We start from the raw sequence: 16,786 nt of genomic DNA, 5'->3' as shown, positions 1-16,786 counted from the left end.
CAGCAGAGATGCCCAAGCTCTCTGACCTGAGCTCGTACCCCTCCAAGATATCTAAGCATGATGTAAGGCACACCAACAACAAAGATGATCATAATAGCTAGCATTAGTAGAGCAATTTATGGTTTGAATAAAGCTTTACAAATATCATCTCATTTTGTCCTTACAACAACCCTGGAAAGTAGATGCTATTATTATCTCCATCAGATAAATGAGAAAATAGAGTATTCTGTTAACCAAAGAGAATCACATGGATAAGTTTCCCACATTTGGGGAGATTTTAGCAGATGAGCCCTGTCCTGAACAGTCAAATGTTCTGATCATGTTGACTGACTGCTGATAAAATAAAACAAAACCAAAAAACTCCCTTAAAACCCCCAGCAAAAAAACCCTAAAACCTAAAAACCTAAACAAAAGCACCTCAACCATATTTTAAATAGAAAAAAATTAAGAAAGATTGATGAAGTATAAAGGTGGAGGGCAGAAAAAGGCCCACTAGGTTAATCTTCAAATGCCAAAAGGAAAAAGGTTTATTCAAATGGGCGAATGCTGAAATGGACCATCAAGGTCATCTGATTCATTCAATGCCTTCATTTGACAGATGAGGAAACTGAGGCCCGACGGAGTTAAATGGCTTTTCCAAGGTCACCTAGGTAGTGACCAAAACAAAACAGGAGGAAGTCAGAATTAAATGTAGCTTGGACATTCAGTCACAGTTCCCAGCAGACAGGATGTAGGGATGGAAAGGACCTTTGAGATCATTTAATCTCTTTCTCTTAAGGAGGGACTTTCCTAAGGTTACAGGAGGAGAAAGGAGCAGAGCCTCGGGTTCATAGTCAGTTCTCTCTGAAGCCTCAGCCTTACTTTTCAAGCCTGGTTTGAAAACCCTGCTTGACCTTGGGGATGGGGATAGAGAGGTCTCTAGTAGGATCCCTTCTCCACCCTACCATTTCCCCTTGAAAGCATGGCTAATTTTCACTTTTTTTGCCCCTAGAATTTAACTCTTTTTAAAATATTTTTTTAAAAATTTGTCTAAGGAAATGGGATTAAGTGACTTGCCCAAGGTCACACAGCCAGGCCATTATAAATGTCTGAAGTCACATTTGAACTCAGGGACTCCTGACTCCGGGGCCAGTGCTCTATCCACTGTGCCACCTAGCTGCCCCCAGAACTTAACTCTTATTTGATTTTGGAAGAATTATTTGAAGGAACAAAATGTTTCAGAAGCATCCACTAGATGCCAGCTATTGTATTGGACCCCAGGGAAAGTCAAAACCCAAAGCTAAATAAGAGTCCCTGCCCTCAGGGAGCTTCCTTTCTAAAGTCACATGAAAAAAAGTCAAGAACTGGTAGAGCAGATCCACAAGAGCCTGGGAACCAGACTGAAGAGTTTCCAAAAGCCAACAGAAGAAGTTTTAGATTTTCCAGGGAAGAGAGGGCCCTGGCACGCCTGAGGAATCCTTAACTCCAATAGCTCACATTTGCTCAGAGCTTTAAGGAGAAGGAAGATGGATGCAGTGGGAATATTTCTGAACTTGTTTTACAGCAAGGCTCAGAAAGATGAGGTGATTTGTGAAGAATCAGAAGCTGGAACCTGGGATTTCTGACTTCAGATTCTGTAAACTTGCCTCTGAAGGCAATTAAAGTAAGGAGACTTTTACAGATCCCTTAGAAGAGAGAGTTATTCCTCCTGGCTCATGCCAATTGAAAACTAATTCACTGAGAATTTGAGACATCTGGCTTTCTTACACTTGGGTTCAGAAAATCAACTTCTCAAGTACAAGGCTAAGGGTGCAAGGCTGGCCAGCAGGCAGTCAGAAAAGGATCTTGGGGCTTTAGTGGCCTCTAAACCAATATGAATCAGCCAGGGGATAGGGTTGCCAAGAAAATGAATGCCATCTTAGGTTGCCTTAAGTGAGTTATAACAAAGAGTGGGTGCCCACTTGCTGTGCCTACTCTGGGAAAATAGAATCCTAAATTTAGAGATAGACGGCATGTTAAAGGTAATTTAGTCCAAACAAATTATTTTGGAATTGAGGAAAATGAGGCAGACAGTAAACTTACAGAATGGACAGATTCCTTTGAAGTCAGAGAGAAGGCCACTAAGTGTGAGGAGGCTTAGAAATTATATAGTCAGAAGACCCAGACTTAGAACTGCAAGGGGTGTGATAGGCCATCAAGTCCAGTCTTCCACTGATGTTCTCATCATCTTGACAGAGGTCAAGAGGGATGATGGCTTGCCCTGGGTCACTGGGCAGCAATGGGCAGGGCCTAGATTTGAAGCCTATTTCCTGACTCCAGAGTCAATGGTCTTTTCATTGGACCCCTGTGCCCCAGAGGGCCTGTGGAATCTGAAATTCTGAGATGTGTAGAAAGGATCAGGAAAATGCTGGGGAGGAGACATGATTCTACCATCAACGCTAGTTTGTTGCCAGACTAATTTCAGGGTTTAAAGGACAGGAAGATTAATACTAAAGGAACTGAAACGAGACTCCAGTCCTTTAAGGAATTGGAATATGATGAACTGTTCTTGTATTCCCAGAAACTTGACTGTGGGAAAGAAAGCATCGACACAAGGTTATGTGGAGGACATGCAGGGATGTGGTGGAGGACAGAGTCTGGATTCACCCTGAATCCACCTCCTGGCTCTGGCCACTCTGCCTATTCTGACCTCTCCATCTTCAAAGCCTGGAGGCCCTGAAATGTGATAACATGCCAAAATGAAGAAGAAAGAGTATCTTTGATCAGTCTACTCCAGGACCCGGGAGCATTGTTGGGGCTTGGAGAACGCCTTCAACACTGAATGGGAAAGAGCAACAAAAACTAGTTTTTCTTTGATACTCTAGAGATTTCTTCTAAAAACAAAGACTGAATGGAAAAGAGAGGGCAGGATTGAAGTACTGTTCAGCGCAGCCTCAACACACAGCATTAGAACCGACGTATTGATCTTCCTAGAATCCCCAGCTGGAGAGTTTTCTCACAAGGTCAGGAGGAATGTCTGTTCCTGTTTGTCCTCAGGGCAGACACAGAAACCCTATGACTGTAAAATGAAGGGGTAAATAGCTAGATCACATCACAGAGAAGTCAACAGAGTACTGGGTCTGGACTAGGAAAACCAGGGTTCAGATCCTGCCTGTCATAGCAGCTGTGCAATGAGAGGTTTCTAAGATCCCTTCTATTTCTTAGCAATGATCTCATGAGATCCAGAGATCTGTTATGACTAATTTCTAAAGTAAGGACTCTCTCCATTTGCCTTTCAGTGTCCAATATTCTACACTACTTGACCTTTGGCTTTGAAATATGGTTTTTCTTCTCTTAAGTTCTTCTTCTCCATTGCATCCCACATTAACCAGCTGCATGATTCAACTTAAGAACCTATCACATACCACTGCATCCTTATTTTCAGAAGAAAGTCACTATCTAATATTCCTGGAAAAAAATGGTTTCCTGGAGAGGGGGCTGGAATTGTGGCCAGAGGACCTAGATCCACATCTACTTTTAGGTGACCTTGAGCAAGTCATATCACACCTGAACTGTATAATCATGGGATTAGGGCTGGAAGCTCCCTTGGAAACCATCTGGTTCACTTGATAGATGAGATGAGGAAACTGATGCCTAGAGATGTTAGCCGTTTGTCCAAGGCCAATCAGTAGCAGAACAAGGATTGAAACTAGGCCTTTGGAATCCAAGCTTGGCCCCATTTCTACTAATACCACACTGATTTGGACCAGTTTCCTCACCTATATTATGAGGTCATTGGACATGTAAGGGATCTTCCAATTTGAATTCTCTGAGCTTTCATCATTCATCATTTTAGTTCATGACAATGAGCCAAAGACCCAGATATTCTGATCACATTCAATTCCTTTTAGACCTTCTCTTCTATCCAACTTCCAAGGATATTGATTATGAGGATTGCCCCATCATGATTCTCAGAAATACTGAAAGACTTGAAAATCTCCATCCAGTGATGTGGAACCTGACACTGTCCGAGGAGGACCTTCTTCTTTGAGGGAGACTCAAATGTTTCCTGAAAGTGACTTTTCTGCAATTTAAACCCATTGATCTGTTCTCTAGGGTTTGTGACTTTCCAAGTCATTCTACTTATTTATTTTTCTCTTGGATTCTCCTTCTGTTTTCTTCCAAACGTGAAAATGCTTCAATGAACCCCCTTTTTTTCATTTTAAGTTCTTGTAAACCTATGACTAGTGCTCCCACCCTCCTATCTTCCCTTACCCATCAAAAACCAGAAGGACAACCACAAGTATTTGTAAAAATCTGCACAGAATAGTGCCTGGATTCCAAAGGCACCAAAGAATGAATTTTCAAGAGAGCTCAAAGATAAAAAGATTCAGAATGAATGGAAGAAGTCACAGAAAATGTCCTACCAAAGGGAACACTTTTAATGACCTAAAATAATGCCACAAACACTTGCCTTTTTAATTCCAATATCTTTCTTTCTTTCTTTTTTTTAAGGTTTTTTTTTTTGAGGCAAAATGGGTTTAAATGGATTGCCCAGGGCCATAGCTAGGTAATTATTAAGTGTCTGAGGTTGGATTTGAACTCAGGTACTCCTGACTCCAGGGCCAGTGCTCTATCCACTCCTCCACCTAGCCACCCCCAATATCTTTCTAATGATGCTATGGTACAGCTAGTAATCGTGCACCATTACCATCTCAGATGAACCCCAGTTCATAGTGGCTCCAAAGGAGACAAAAAGAAGCATGGTGAAAGTCTCTTAGCTCTGACAAAAAGACACAGTCCAAAAGATAGTGATATTGTTAAAATAAAGGTAGAACTGGAAAAAGGAGGAAGTAGGAATATTAATTTAGGAATCCTGAGTCCAAGTCTGGTATTCTTCCCATGGATTTCTCTTGCTCTCAAGAAATAGATAAGAGGAGCCCCAAATCTGATTGTTGGGTGACTCTTGGCTTTGTTCAGCAACATTAGATAATTTAGCTGCATTACTTCAAAAGTGATGAAATCCATGAAATTGATTTATATTTATTCCCAATCTCATCACAAAAGTGATTACAGTCAGAATATTGAAAGATAACCCAATTGGATGGGAACTGCTTAATCTAATTAAATCAGTTTTGCTTCTCTGTGGACACAGATCAGAAAGCCACCAATTCATCATGGTGCATGGTGGGGACCCCAGGGTAATTCATTACCAAGCCAGGAATTCCAAATGCTGTTAGGTCACCAGATTTGACACTGACAAGTCATTATCAATTTTGAAATGGTTTAAATGTGTGAAACAGAGGAAAACAAATGGGAATTGGATGACATCAATTACTAGGACTTCCAATAAAGGGATGTCACCCCCTTCAATCTGATTCTTTGAAGACTAGAAGGACATTTAGGGGGTGAAGTAGATTAATCAGGCACAAGTGTCTGGAATATGGTCTATGGGAGGTGGTGGGCCCTCATCTGAGTCTGTCTGGACTTCAATTATATTGTAATAGGTGGAGTTGGCACCCAAGGAATATATTGACCCTATTTTCTGCTGGTCTGGTTTCCTCACAATGTCTAATTCTTCAAATGGCCACATCCCCTATTACAGATATATACATATATATATATATATATATATATATATATATATATATGCATGCATATTTTTAAAAAATTCTGAAGGGTAATAGTTTTGCTTTCTGGACCATTTCTAGGGACAGTTATGAATATTGGCATAAGGAAAAGAAGAAGTATGCAAGGCACAAAAGACTCAAAAGCTCACAACTTGAATCACGATTTTAAAAATCCAGAATCACTATGGTCCCAGTGGTTTTAATTCAACGACCAACTGTGCATGATGATTTATTTATTATATAGAGCTAAAAAACAAATGGGTAGGAGATCTAATGGAGAACTAACTGATCACAAATGGGAGGCCAGGGATCATTAGAGAACATGGTTTCACCTTTAATAAAATTCAGACACTGACCTGATCTAAAAATATTCACCAATGTTCTTTTCAGCCTAGCAGGGAATCATAGTTGCTGGCCAAGATGGAGTGGGGGGGGGGCTTAGAATTACAGAATTTCTGTTTATGGTAACTGGTGAAATCATGAAGCAAGATCTGTAATGACAACTGGACAAAAGAATTCCTGAAGCCACACTCCATTCACTACTAGGGTTTTATTTTTTGTACAAATATTGATTTTCCTTAATTTGAGTATGGAGGCAAGCATCAGAAATGATGAGAAAGATATTGCTCCTCAAATTTCATAATTGTAGAGATGGGGGAGCACATCACTCAGGCTGGTGAGGAAGAAATGATTTATGATGGTGTCTCAGGCATCCAGAAGGAGATCAAACTATTCTAAATTTTTTTCAAAGAAGCTCAACTTTTTAAAAATTGCTTTTGATGTGTGATTTTATTGGTTCAGGGAACTCTCACTATGGAAAGAAATCTGGGATTAAAACTGATCTAAGTTGTCTATAATCTAGAGTGTTAGAGAGCTGTGGGGGGCACTTAGAAGGAGAGGTTCTTGTCCAAGGTCCCCCAATCAGTTTGGGTGAGAGGCAGAGCCTGGACCAGTCTTTGTCATTCCAAAGCTTCCCCTCTCTCACTGCCATGGTGCCCTTATTTTTGAATATTTGTTGATTTCCACACCCTGAAGGAGCAGGAACATTTGCAAACAGGTTTACTACATGAACTATTAGTTTTTAATTCCATGCAATCACTCAGTTTAAATCTTTTTGAGAATTATTTTTTCTTTTAGTATTAAAATCCAAAATCTTTGAAATCTTTTTCAGTACAAGGTATCTCCAAGAACAGTGGGCCAGTTTTCTTTTCTATTCTGGGTTTTTCTCTTTCTGAGCTAAAGTAAGTCTTCCAGATGATAAAAATGTTTTTCCCCCTCCTGAAAATTTAAAAAAGTGTCTTCTGTTCTCAATTCTCTTCTATTTTCATGTGTTACAATTAAAACCAAAAGCAAAACAACTAAACAAAGCATCAACTGTAGTTGTAATATTTAGGATCTGATTTAATCTGAATCTTGAAATTATAATAATTATAGCTAACAAGCATAGGTGACTTTGAGATCTGAAAAGAATTTTTGTAAAGGTATGTTCTCATTTGATCCTCACAGGGTGAGGTAGATAATATTATTATCCATAATTTAAACATTTTTTAAAGGCTGAGAGAGAGTAGTTTGCCTAGGGTCACGAAGTTAGTGACTGAATGAGGTAGGATTTGAATCCAGGTCATTTTCCTCTAAATTCAGCACTCTGAGACAGCATTATCACTATTACCAGTCATATATATGTGTGTATATATATATATATATATTCATATATATATATTCTATTTACATCTGCAAATGCAGAGGGATTTCTTCTTGACTTTTCTTAGAGATGGGCTAAGGTCGCTCCTTTGGCCTGTTTTTCCCTTGATGAACACCCTCCCATCTATTCACGCGTTCAAGTACCTTTCCTGGGTTGCTGCCCTTGGGAATAACTCTGTGGAAATTCTGCAGAGCAACTTTTTCTTTGAGCTGAGACCTCATGAAGGGGCAGAGGAATGATGAGCCTCTTAAAATGTGCTCCCCATCATCCCACTCATCATCTTCTGTATTCCATAGACACTTAGTGTCCATCCTCTTCCACCTCCTCTTTCATTATCATTAGTGATTCAGAAAGGCTAAATCTCTTAGCATCTCCTCTCCCCCACTTCTATTGGATTCTGCAGTCAGATATCTTTGTTTGCATTAGAATTTGCCTCATTTAACTAATTCAATTATAAGAACCTGGGAAGTATAATGATGATGATGATGATGATGATGATGATGATGATGAGCATTTAGATGACTTTGTTTTATATTTTTGCAAAGCAATGGGGTTAAGTGGCTTGCCCAAGGCCACACAGCTAGGTAATTATTAAGTGTCTGAGACTCAGATTTAAACTCAGGTATTCCTGACTCCAGGGCCAGTGCTCTATCCACTGTACCACCAAGCTGCCCCACATTTAGATGACTTTTTAAGACTCAGTGACTGCTGTGGGATTCAAATACTCTTTTCACTATACCCACTTAATTGTCTCTTATAGTGTGCTCTTATATAGCACTTTAAGATTTGCCAAGAGCTTCAAAAATATCACATTTGAGTCTCACAACCACTTTGAGAGATAGGTGCCATTATTAACATCCCCATCTTACAAATGGAGAAACTGAGGTTCAAGGGCTTGAGTGACTTGCCCAGTGTCACATAGATAGTGTCTGAGGTAGGATTTGAACTCAGTTCTTTTTCCCTGCAAATCTGGAATTCTATCCATTGCATTGCATTTCCCAACTATCTCTAGTAAGGCAAACATTTACTTCAAAGATTGACAAAGGAAACACTTGCCATTTCCAAAGGTACATAGTAACACAAAGCTCACTCCTCTGAGAGCTAATAGAAATGAGCACTTCTTTAATACTCCATCTAGTTTCCTTCTCAACCCTGGTAGAATGATCTTTTCTCTGGGTGTTCTCAAAGTCTTGATTTACTCTCAATTATTGCCAGAATCCAAATGAAAATCTTCTCTCTGTCTTGTACAACCATTCAGAACAAGGACCTTCCCTACCTTGCCAGACTCTCATCCTCCATCAACATTTCTATCCTCTGGTCCCCTTATTGGGCTGGGTGAGCATGTGCCTGTGATGCTCTCTCTTCCCATCAAAGTTGCCTCTCCACGTTGACCTTCCTCAAGATTCAACACAAACCCCACTATCTGCAAGAGGCCATTCCCTCTTGTTCACTCTACACAACTCCCTCCCCTCCTTGCTCTGACTTCTCTCTCAGATATCTTCCCAAGGACACTGTAGGAATCTCCTAAATAAAGTGGTTTCCCTCATTAGACTGTGAGAGGAGGAACTGTTTTTGCCTTTTTTTTGTGTGTCCCCAGAGTTTAGCAAAGGTACCTAGTTAAATAGAGTTTGTTGACTTGATTTGACTTGACTTAATTTAAAAATTAAAAAAGTAGAGGAAAATATCCCCAGTCTTACTAATAACTTGAATGCTTCCAAGATTCCAGGATCTCATTGGCTCTACTTCCACTGGTACACGCCAGACCATTCCCAAGCCATCTTTGCTCTTCTTTCCATGACTTTCTATCAGTTCTCCATAGAAGATCTGTCCTGTGGGCCTCCAGAACTGGATATCTAGAAGCACCATGTGGACTCAACATTCTTGACTGCTCCCTGCTTAACAAGCATAGTTCACATTCCTATTATGTGCCAGAGACTGAACTAGTCCCTGAGGAGTCCTCAAGGAGCTTCCATTCTAGTTGGGGGAGGGGTAAAGGACGCACAGATAGAGAGCTCTACAAAATCCATATAAATGGCTTTGAAATAAAACCCATTAGGATCTTTTTGTGTCACTTAGATGCCCAATGAGGAGATAAATGAAGAGCTCAGCATTCAGAGTCTAGTGTATAAGTGCGTAACAATTCTTATTGACTGACTGACTAACTCACTAAAAGCTCAAATGGTTCAGTGATTTTTTACTCACTTAGGGAGTTTACATTAGAAAATTTCAAAATTTTAGCAAAAGGCAAAGAACAGAGAGTTGGACCTGAGGATTTATTGATAAAATCACTCCCTGGTAAGGAGAGTCCATCCCCAGTACAGGAGCTCAGATAGCAAGTCTTGTCCTTTTTGGCCTCAGAACCTCTTTATAGTCTTAGAAATTATCCAGAAACCAAAGAGCTTTGTTTATATATCAGTCTTATCTATAGATACTTAGTATATTAGGAATTGAAATATTTTAGCAGTATTATGAGAAATGATCTCACCATTTCTGACAGAGACAGACAGACAGACAGACAGACAGATAGACAGACACAGAGAGACATAGACACAGACATAGAGAGAGACAGAGAGAGAAAAACCCTGAAATGGTCTGGGGCATCCCAGAGAAAGAACTGCTGACCCAGAACCCTGAGAGGTAAAGAGATTTGTAGTACCAATGGCTTAGAAGCAGGGTATGATTCAAAGTGGGCTTTTTCTATAAAGTCATGCTGAGGATCCTTATGCTGCCCCTCAAAGTGAACTACAGACCAATTCTTTCTGTCCCCAGAATGCAGCTGACATTTAATCTGAGTAATCTCCCTTGTGGCCAAGGCTTACTTTTTCAGTAGAATAAAAAAAGGAAGTTTTTATTTTAATTAGTAAAAAATTTCTACTTGAATGATAACAGTGAGATCAATTGAGGAATTGATAGGAGGAAAGGGAAAGAGAGAGAGAGAGAGAGAGAGAGAGAGAGAGAGAGAGAGAGAGATAGACAGACAGGTAGGCAGAGTCAAAGAGAGAGAGGCAGAGACAGACAGAGACAGAGGGAAAGAGAGGGGGGAAGGGGAGGGAAGAGGGAAGAAATGGCGGAGAGAAAGAGAGGGAGGAGGAAGAGGGATTTTGCAGTATGGGAAAACAGAAAATGTACTGGATGTGTAGTCAGAAAATGTGGATTTGAATCCCTGCTTTTGTGATACTGGACAAGTCACTCTCTTCAGGCCTCACTTTTCTCTTCTATAAAATGGGAGGCCTGGCCTAGAAGTCCTCCAAAACCACTTCAAGATCTCCATGGGGCTCCCTAACAGCAACTGGCATCTAAGCCTTTGAAAGCACATCTTCTCCAACCAAGAAAGCTGGGGATCAAACCTGAAGACCAGTTAAGGTCTTTCCCAGTAAGTCAGAGGAATCATGGCAGCTGCCTTCCTCCCCAACCTTGTCTAGGTCTGTTCTTGAAGCACTTTCCTTAATTGGCGCGGGGAGGCACAGGAGGGAATTTTCCTTGACTAGGAAGTTCTCCAGCCCACTCTCCGACATACTTGTACATCGGCCAGCTGGGTTCTCTTAAAAACTGACCTACATTGAACCAAACTCTTCAAATGTGTGTTAGATCAAATTTGTTTCTTTCTACTTGCTCAGAAACTGCTATGCTCTGCAAATTTCCATGATATCATTGCCAGCAGATACAAGCCATGAATGACCCTGGAGCAAAAACAAAAAAAAACACCCTTGTTTTTAGAAGGGGTCTTTCTTTTTCTTTCTTCTTTTAGTAATGTTTCTTTCTTTCTTTCTTTCTTTCTTTCTTTCTTTCTTTCTTTCTTTCTTTCTTTCTTTCTCCTTTCCATTCTTTCTTTACTTCTTTTTCCTTTTCTTTCTCTATTTCTTCATCTCTCTCTCTTTCTCTCTCTTTGTCTCTCCCTCCCTCTCTGTGTCTCTGTCTCTGTCTCTGTCTCTGTCTCTGTCTCTCTCTCTCTGCCTTTCCATTAGTAGCCCAGAAACATCTGCATGATCCCGACAAACAACATCCCAGGCATTGATAGGTCTTAGAGTTTTAAGTCAGAATAGACCTAGGTTTACATCTCACCTAAAACAATTGCCATCTGGGCAACCATGGGCTGGCTGCATGCATCTCTATGAGCCTTAAATGAAGTTAGAGATTCTAAGCAGTAGGAGGGTTTGAGGAGGGGGTATATTCCAATCTGGATATTGCAAGCAGGTGGAGGGGTGGAGTATTGATAGGCCTATAGGATCTATGAAGGATAATATTGTACAATAAGCCCAAAGATGTCAACTGAGGCCAGATTGTTAAGGACTGCTAATGCCAAGCTGAAGTTGCATCTGTCCCAGAGATAATAGGGCCCTGGAGTCAGGAGTACCTGAGTTCAAATCTGGTCTCAGACACTTAATAATTACCTAGCCGTGTGGCCTTGGGCAAGCCACTTAACCCCATTGCTTTGCAAAAAACCTAAAAAAAAGAAATATATATATATAGGGAGAGAGAGAGAGAGAGAGAGAGAGAGAGAGAGAGAGAGAGAGAGAGAGAGAGAGAGACTTAACCTTTGCAATGTGGAGGCAGAGACTGGAGCTTCTTTTGTCCAAGAGAGAGCAAAAGATCAAAGAGTTAAATTTGGAGCCATCCCATTTTTACAGAGGATTAAATTCAAACTTGGGTCCTGTGACTCAATCCAGTGTTCTTTCAATGGCACTAGGTTATAAGATGATTCTGTCCAACGAAAGACTGTGTTAATTATTATTACTATTATGATTAAGCAGGATAATATTTGCTGTAAAATGCACAACAGAAAGTCATTCACACCCAGTGAGAAAATAATGGCAAAAACCATCATATTCAATGAACCCTTTCAAATACTGTGCTCACAACCTATTTTCACATCTCTAATGGCTACCTGATTAAAAACCATTTTCATCTCAGAAAGTTTTGTCTGTACTGGTATGACCATGAAGTTCATTCGGTGATAATGTCTGGCATTAAAGGAAACCCCAACATGCAAAAAGAGAGCAACCCCATTGGGCAGTGATGATGATTCCCTGACAGTCACCAGAGTCCAGTTCATAGAACTCTTCATTTCCTTTGAGTTTATAAAGAGGAAGGAACAAAGAAAGGCAAAAGACGCCTAATAGAGCATTAATTTCTTGCCTAGGTCCTAGCAGAGTTCTGAATTGCTCATTTTCAATATTAATAAAATCTTTTCATTTGAAAGGATGGTTAGGAATATTTTATGATCTACTCTGATTCCTCTTAGCCCAGGACAATATAAATTACCTTGTTGATTTAGCTAAAGTAATCCTATCTAGGCTAAAATATGATGCTGGGTCACGAAGAAGAGAAATCGATCATGAGCCCTGTATAACACTGTAATCTCAAATGGTAAAATTAGTTAAAAACCACATCAGGAGTAACTAGTTAGTTCACATTTGATTGAAATTATAATGTATTTCATTTATGGAATCTCTGTAGGCCAAATGCTTTCAAGTGATCTTAATTTATTACTGACTTTGAGGGCATGTTTTTAGAACTGCAGGCATTACAGCAATGACTCTGGATTTCAGAAAAGGGTGTCATTTTTTTCTCCTAGAAACAACTGCAGAGGACATTGGGATAGTGCCTCTCCGATGAATCCAGGGCACAGAACAAACACTGATCTCTATGGCTGTTTCCCAGGCTGGAGCCAGAAACACTCACATCTGACTTCATTTCTCTAAGCTGAATTTGGCTGGCCAAAAGACGAAAGAAGAATACACAGCCAGGCCTGCTGGGTTCCCTATTGTGGATTTGTTACTCAGATGACAGTGCTGTGGTTTTCTTTCTTTTTTTTAAAGTGTACTTCCTATAATGAGTCCAGAAACTCAAATTCAGATGGGGTTTATGGTTTCATTTTCACACAATAACTTTGCACGCAATGTTGGGAATTGGGATTACATCATCTGTAGGTTACCAAGCATATATTCCAAGAACATGCCCCAGAAAGGAGTTATTCATTGAATTCATTCCATCAGCCAGAAAAATCAAGATATTTCAAAGAGGAAAGAAAGTATAGTTTAATGATTTTAAAAAAATCACATATTATTGACCTTCCTTACCAACCTCTTCCTGGAAAACATCACCTAAGGATCATTCAAAGGATCTATGAACTTAGAATCAGAAGAGACTAAAAATGGGGTACAAATCTCTCACTTTATAAAGGAAGAAACTTATGCCCAAAGAAAAAGTGACTTGCTCCAAATTACAAAGGAAGTAAGTCACAGAGCTGAGATTCGAACCCAATTCATCTGATGCTATTTTAGTATTCTTTCCATTCCACCATGCCAGCCTGTTTCATTATGTCTCTATCCAATATGGCATAAGGTTAAAGTCAATATGGATGAGGGGGCTGAAGGGAGAACTGTCTTGGGTGACTATCTGATCAGTGTCTGATGTCTTGGTGAGATATCAGTGGGATTACTAGTGGGATTCAGATCACAGCAGATTACATGGTGATTGGGAAATGACAGTGTTCACATCTGGATAAGCCAAGTAAGCCCACAGGCTCAAAGAGACATCTTGGAGTCTGTGAAAAGCTGCCAAACTATTCCTTCTTAAGCTACTGGTTAGCAAGCAACTGTCTTGTTTTATGGGGAAAAGAGGGGGAGGTTCCAATAACATGATACCAGCCAATCAACAAGTCCTTATGAAGCTCCTACTAGGTGCTAGGCATCGTGGTAGCACACATCATCCAAAAATATCAAATCAAACATAATTTTAATTGAGTAAGATGGTTTTAAACTAGCTCCAAGTGGTTGTCTTTGTAGTCCCAGTGCCTTAGACAGTGCTCAGATAGAAGCTGCTGGAATAGTGTTTACATCCCAGTTCCCATCTCTGAGACTTTGAACAAACTGTGCCCCCATACTTCCTCCTGCCCCTAACCCTCTGGGAATCTATGGCTTCCTTTAAAACTGCCTTCAGAATTCTTTCCTGGTCCTCCTAATTTTTACTGCCTCCCCAAACTACTATGCATTTACTTTGTATATATTTAGTATTTCTATGTATATGTAGTTTTCCACAAAGAGAACATAAGCTCCTTGAGGGCAGGAACTATTCTTTTTCTTAGTCTTTATATGCTTTCATCTCTCTTCTTTTCTTCCTCTATACTATTTCACATGATGATCTCATCAGCTTCCATGGAGTCAATTATCATCTCCATACAGATGATTCTCAGAATGATTTATCTAGCCCTAACCTCCCTCTTGATCAAGTCTCCCACTTCTAAACTTCCCATTGAACATCTGGAACTGGATGTCCCATAGACCAGGGGTGTCAGACACATAGCCCAAGAGCCATAATATTCTCAAGTGCACTAAATTACTTATTAAAATTTGTTAAATAGTTAACAAAATAAAAATACTATAGAACATTGACAATGTCAATATGTGGTTTTCTGGGTCAACATGTTGGGGCAGGGATCCTTTAGTAGCCCCCATTTCTACTTGAGTTTGATACCATGGGTAAATTTAAATGCAACATAAAACCGAACTCATTATCTTTCCCACCAAACTCTTCCTTCTTCCAAACTTCCCTATTACTTTTGAGGGCACCATCAACCTAGTCCCAACCTGGATGTCACCCTTGACTCCTCACTCTCCCTCACATTCAATCTCTTGCCAAGACCTATAGCTTTCACCGTTGCAACAATTTCATGTCTAGGCACCGGGCAGTGACTCTTGCATGTTTTCAGTTCTTTCATAGATGTCACCCCTCTACCATTTCTTGTAGACTCCACCTTTGCAGCAACTCTTGTCCTTCACATGGTTGCAGCATGTCTCTCAGATTTCACATCTGCGACATGTCTCCTGGATTTCATCTCTAGCCCAACCCTTGTCAACTCCATGTTCTCAGTTCTCTCACAGATTCCACCTCTTTACCATTTGCTGTAGATTTCAGCTCTCCAGTATCTCGTTGCTCACCTTTGCAGCATCTCTCCTAGTTTTCACCTGTACAGCATCTCTCCATCCTGGTGCAGAACCTTATCATTCTGGATCATTGTAATAGCTGCCTGGGGGATTGTCTACCTCCAGTCTCTCCCCATTCCAGTCCATTCTCCATTTAGTTATCAAAGTGATTTTCACATCGGTCACTTCTTACTCAATAAACACCAATTCTCTAATATAGCACAGTGCCTAAAATCCCTATTACTTCCAGGATCAAATATAAGAACCTCTGCCTTTTAAAACCCTTTACAACCTACCCTTCTTCCCAGTTTTCTTACTTAACTTGATTCCCCTACACATCCATTTATCATCCAGCTGCACTGGACTCTTGACTGTTTATCACCCAAAACACCCCACCTCTTGATTTGCACTGCATCTTTTCACTAGTTGTCTCCCATAGCTGAGATTTATATGTTTATTGTCCTTGGGCATGTGTGTCTTTGGCAGATGTGCTCAGTGGAGCCAACCACTTTATGTGATTAGCAAAAGGCTGCCCAAATCAGTGAAATTTGAGAAAGGAGGGGGCCAAAGGGTAGCAATAATCTGGTGTGAACTCACTTGGTGAAGCTTGCCTTTTTTTCCCAGCTCTTACTGAGCCAAGAAGTCAGCTATGCTCTCATTTTGACAAATAATTTTGCTGAATTCCCCCTCAAATATCATGCTGGCTCCTGGATAAAGTGGAATTCTAATGAAGACAATGGGACTAGAAGTAATAGGCCAATGTAGAACGAGTCTTTTATTCAGGCTTCTGAGAAATCTCTCCATACATAATAATAACATCCAGCATTGATAAAAGCATTTTAAGGTTTGCAAAGTGTTTTCTTTTTGTATATTATCTCATTTGATCCTCACTACAATCCTGAGAAGGAAGTATTGTTATCCCCGTTTTATAGAAAAGGAAACTCAGAGAGTGGCTAAATGACTTGGTATAGGTCACAAATGACTTAGTATCTATCTGAGGCTGGATTTAAACTCAGGGATTCCTGACCTGTTAGTGATCCAAACACACAGTCATCTGGCTGCTAAGGGCAACTACTACTGGTCTTGGAGTCAGGAGGACAGGAATTTGAATCTGACCCTGGACAAGTTACTGAACTCTGACTTGAGGTTCCTGAAGTCTCATCCAACCTTGAGAGTGACTCTGCTCCTATCTTGTTTATTGGGTGACATGAACACCCTTGGCCTATGGTTTCTCTGCTCTTTAGATTGATCAAGTTATACCTTGGGTGGATCTGAACTTCCCTTGGCTTGATTTCGTAGGATACCTAAAGGAGATGAGACCAGAGCTGTGAGGCCGGCTAGACTTGGGCCCCTGGAGAGGACATAGCACCATCCCACAAACCCCAAAGGGGACTTCTTATCCCTAGAGATGAAAACTTCGGATATAGGTTTGCTGAGGCAATTTACTAACGGATATGAATAGCAGATACAAGAATAAATAAGCATCAGCAGAAGGAGTGGCCCCAGGAAAAATCATGGCTCTCTGGTTTATTGGAAGTCATATGATTGATGGATAGGCCAATATAAATAAA

The 16,786-nt window shown here is 40.3% G+C and overlaps 1 protein-coding gene across 1 annotated transcript in view; it reads right to left on the bottom strand.

Moving 5' to 3' along the window:
- Window positions 1-16,786, bottom strand: part of ADAM12 (ADAM metallopeptidase domain 12) — a 371,590-nt gene that overhangs the window by 165,283 nt on the left and 189,521 nt on the right. The gene's annotated exons all lie outside the window — the stretch shown is intronic.

The sequence above is a fragment of the Macrotis lagotis genome, chromosome 4 (genome assembly GCF_037893015.1).
Source record: "Macrotis lagotis isolate mMagLag1 chromosome 4, bilby.v1.9.chrom.fasta, whole genome shotgun sequence".
Classification (NCBI taxonomy): Eukaryota; Metazoa; Chordata; class Mammalia; order Peramelemorphia; family Peramelidae; genus Macrotis; species Macrotis lagotis.
This window is presented reverse-complemented; position numbering and strand designations above follow the sequence as displayed.